Raw genomic sequence first — 4,391 nt, 5'->3', positions numbered from 1 at the left:
TGACATGTTGAAATGATATTTTGTGTATGTGCGGTAAAACATTAATTTCGTATACTTTTATTGTGGTTTATATATATATATATATAAAACATAAAACTATTTAGCCACTTTTCATGTGTGGTATGAGGCATATGTGCACATATATGTGTGTGTGTGTGTGTGTGTGTGTGTGTCTTCCTCTATGGGTCTCTCACTGAACCACGCTATTGTGGCTAGGCTGGCCCTTGAGCTCCCAGGACCTGCCTGGCTCCCCCCTGCCCCCAGTGTGGAGCCTGGCCTTTTCTCTTGGGTGACGGGAGTTTGAATTCAGGCCTTTATGTTTGCACAGCCAGTGCTCTTACTCACCAAGCCATCCCATAAACTCCTTCCTTTGTTCTTTTCTATTTTTTAGTCCTGTAGACCAAGCCGGCCTGGAACTCACAGAGATTCTCCTGCCTCTGCCTCCTGAGCACTGGGGTTAAAGCTGTTGTCTTTATTTTGTATACATGTGTGTGTGAGTATGGCTTTGTACATGCCATAGCATGTGTGGGTGTGAAAGGACAACCTCAGGCACTGATCCTTGCTTTCTACCCTGAGATAGGGACTCTCTCGTTTATACCATGTTACCTGGCCTGAGAGCTTCTGCCGTTTCTCCTATCTCCACCTCCCATCTCTTCATGGAGGCACTGGGGTTACGGATACTCACTAAGGCATGCAGCTTTACACTGGTTCTGAGGATTCAAACTAGGTTCTTATACTTGCAAGCATGTCATCCACCTAGTCATTCCCTCAGTTCTTCCTTCTTTTTAATTATTATTATTATTATTATTTAAAGATTTGTTTATTTATTATGTATACAGTGTTCTGCCTGCATGTATGCCTGCAGGCCAGAAGAGGGCACTAGATTTCATTACATATGGTGGTTGTGAGCCACCATGTGGTTGCTGGGAATTGAACTCAGGACCTCTGGAAGAGCAGTCAGTGTTCTTAACCTCTGAGCCATCTCTCCAACCCCTAATTATATTTTTTTGAGACAGGATTTCTTTACAGACCCCAGTATGGACTGGAATTCTCAGTTTGATTCCCTCAGTCATCTGAGTGCTGGTGTGACACGTGAGTGCTGGGGTGACAGACGTGAGTGCTGGGGTGACAGACATGAGTTCTGGGGTGACATGTCAGTGCTGGGGTGACACGTGAGTGCTGGGGTGACAGACGTGAGTTCTGGGGTGACATGTCAGTGCTGGGGTGACAGACGTGAGTGCTGGGGTGACATGTGAGTGCTGGGGTGACAGACGTGAGTGCTGGGGTGACATGTGAGTGCTGGGGTGACAGACGTGAGTGCTGGGGTGGCACGTGAGTGCTGGTGTGACAGACGTGAGTGCTGGGGTGACAGACGTGAGTGCTGGGGTGACATGTGAGTGCTGGGGTGACAGATGTGAGTGCTGGGGTGACATGTGAGTGCTGGGGTGACAGACGTGAGTGCTGAGGTGACAGATGTGAGTGCTGGGGTGACACGTGAGTGCTGGGGTGACATGTGAGTGCTGGGGTGACATGTGAGTGCTGGGGTGACAGATGTGAGTGCTGGGGTGACAGACGTGAGTGCTGGGGTGACACGTGAGTGCTGGGGTGACAGATGTGAGTGCTGGGGTGATAGATGTGTTACATACCTTGTCGTCTGAATTTTTTTTTTTTTTTTTTTGGTTTTTCGAGACAGGGTTTCTCTGTGTAGCCCTGACTGTCCTGGATCTCGCTTTGTAGACCAGGTTGGCCTCGAACTCACAGAGATTTGCCTGCCTCTGCCTCCCGAGTGCTGGGATTAAAGGCGTGCGCCACCACTGCCTGCTTGCCTCCTGCCTTGCCTTCTGAAAGCGGAATGTTCTATTGCATGTATTTATCATGTTTTCTCTATTGTCCTTTCTTTCTTATCACACTTTCTTATAATGTCCACTTTTAGTGGGACATTAGCTTACCTTGACATTTCTTTTGTTTGATTTTTTTAAATTTTGTTTTTGAGACAGGGTCTTATGTAGCTCAGGCTGCCCTCCAATATGCTAGACAGCTGAGGGTGGCCTTGAACCCCTGATCTTCCTGCCTCCACTTCTCCAGTGCTGAGGTTATAGGTGTGCACCACCATGCCTGACCCTCCATAACTTTTTTTTGTTTTGTTTTTCGAGACAGGGTTTCTCTGTGTAGTTTTGGTGCCTGTCCTGGATCTCACTCTGTAGACCAGGCTGACCTCGAACTCACAGAGATCCGCCTGGCTCTGCCTTCCCGAGTGCTGGGATTAAAGGCGTGCGCCACCACCGCCTGGCTCCTCCATAACTTTTAAAACTTAGGATTTAGAGGAAGGGGTGCCAGGGGTAGAACCCAGGGCTTTGTGCATGATGGGTAAACACTCCTGAGCTATGTCTCCCGCCCCACTTAATACTGTCAACATTTTAAAATATGGCTGCTAGAACACTTAAAATTAGAGTGTAGTATTTATTTTTTATTTTTTAAAATTTATTTTTATTTCAATGTGCATGGGTATTTTGCCTGTAAGCAAGTGCACCGGAAGATGGTGTCAGATTTTCTGGAACTGGAGTTATAGATGGTTGTGAGCCGTCATATGGATACTAGAAATGGAACCCAGGTCCTCAGAAGAGCAGCAAGTGCTCTTAACCTCTGAGCCATCTCTCCAGCTTCCACAATGTATTGTTTCAAGTGTTTGAAAATACAAAGTTGATGGGAGCAGTTATGTTGCAAATGTGCCATAGCGCCACCTGCAGGAGACATGTAACACGTACAGATGGCAGCCTGAGAGAACTCTTAATTCCGTCAAACCGAAGACCTCATTTATGCTAGGTAGGTGCTCTACCACTGAGCTATGCCACCAGCCCCTCACTGGAGGATTCTAGGCAGGTGCTCTACCACTGAGCCACCCCCACCCCCTCACTGGAGGAGTCTAGGCAGGGGCTCTAGCACTTAACCATACCCCCAGCTCCTGGATGGCTGAAGCAGAGGCAGAGTGCTCTCTTTTGTGGGGACTGATGGGGAGTGGGTCAGATGCTCACAGTTCCTGGAGGAAATGTGACTCTTCATGCTGTGACGGGAGATGGCCAACAGAAATGAACTGAGCAAGTGATCTTCAGTGATGTGTGAAAACGTCAATGAACAGGGGACTCTTCCAGATCCACCCTGTGTGGACAGCTCTTTCCATTGCCTTAAGACTTCTAAACTGTAATTTGTGGCATGAGGGTCTGAACGGGCTATGGCATGGTGAACCTGGAAAACATTAAACAAGAAACAAAATGTGTGTGTGTGCGTGCAGAATTTAATTTTTATGAGGTATCCAGGACAGGCCAATTTATAGAGAAAAGGAGACTGGAGATTAGTGGAGGCTGCAGGGACAAGAGCTATTGCTTGGTGATAATAGCTTTAGAGCAGCTGGTGTCTCTGAAAGAGAGTGTCCGTCCACTCCAAACAAAAAACGCCACACCACTCCAAAACCCTCCCTACTACTTCCTGTGTCTCTCTGTCTCTCCCGGATGCTCTTGCTGCTCTACGATCACTTTCTGTCAACTAGTTGCTAACTCAGCCTCCTGACCCAAGGTTAATTTTATTTAATTAATGCAAATGCAAACTCGGGGTTCACAGTGTGATCAAATATCCCTAGACTTACCGGGATGGAGTCATGGGGATCTGGGAGCCACGATGAGGGGAATGGCTGGTTCTGCAGCGTGGGTGCCCAGGAATCAGGCCAGCATTCACAGCGTTTGTCCCTGCTGCAGCCCAGATACCAGCTGCAGTTCTCCCGGTGAACACCAGAGGGAGATATTGCAACACACAATCAATACTCCTTAAGCCTTCCTCCCATGAAGGCTTAAATTACTTTGTGGTCTGGTTTCCATCCTTGTCCCAGCAGATCTGGAGCTCCCTCCCAGGAGCCCGCTCTGACTTCCTGGCTCCTTCTCATGTCTTTGAGAAACCCACTCTGCTCTGGGACCCCTCCTGTCATAACCCACGAAGATGATGAGGTGACCACAGGGGAAACACCGAGAAAGAGAACCACCATTCATGGGGAGACCCCAGCAGCACTCAGCCAACACAGGAAGCTGTGAAGGCTCTCTGAAATCCTCTGTAGGATGATGACACGTGGTCACCTGTACACCCAGGACATGAGACTCCTGACACAACTGCTCCTAGGTTTTTTGTTTTTTGTTTTTTTTTGATCAAACCCCTCACTGAAGGCACAAGGGGTAATGGATTGATTATCTTCCTCACTCATCACTCAGCTGGTCCCTTCCCAGCACCAGAGATATCCCTGTCACCTGCCTCTGCTGGGAGTTAATCTGATCTTCTGAGAACAGTTGAGAAGACTGGGTACTGAGCTGTGTCACACACACACACACACACACACACACACACACACA

At 48.2% G+C, this 4,391-nt stretch overlaps 1 long non-coding RNA gene across 1 annotated transcript; it reads right to left on the bottom strand.

Moving 5' to 3' along the window:
* Positions 1 to 2,475: 2,475 nt before the first annotated feature.
* LOC128095022 (uncharacterized) lies at positions 2,476 to 3,747 on the bottom strand. The gene is made up of 3 exons (XR_008213136.1): positions 3,641 to 3,747; positions 3,033 to 3,243; positions 2,476 to 2,741 (listed from the first exon to the last, which is right to left on the bottom strand). It is a non-coding gene; the product is annotated as an uncharacterized LOC128095022 (long non-coding RNA).
* Positions 3,748 to 4,391: the final 644 nt, after the last annotated feature.

This window comes from Peromyscus californicus, unplaced genomic scaffold, assembly GCF_007827085.1.
Source record: "Peromyscus californicus insignis strain IS unplaced genomic scaffold, ASM782708v3 Scaffold_4__1_contigs__length_199733344, whole genome shotgun sequence".
NCBI classification, from domain to species: domain Eukaryota; kingdom Metazoa; phylum Chordata; class Mammalia; order Rodentia; family Cricetidae; genus Peromyscus; species Peromyscus californicus.
The sequence above is the reverse complement of the archived record's forward strand: the minus strand, read 5'-3'. Positions and strand labels throughout refer to the sequence as shown.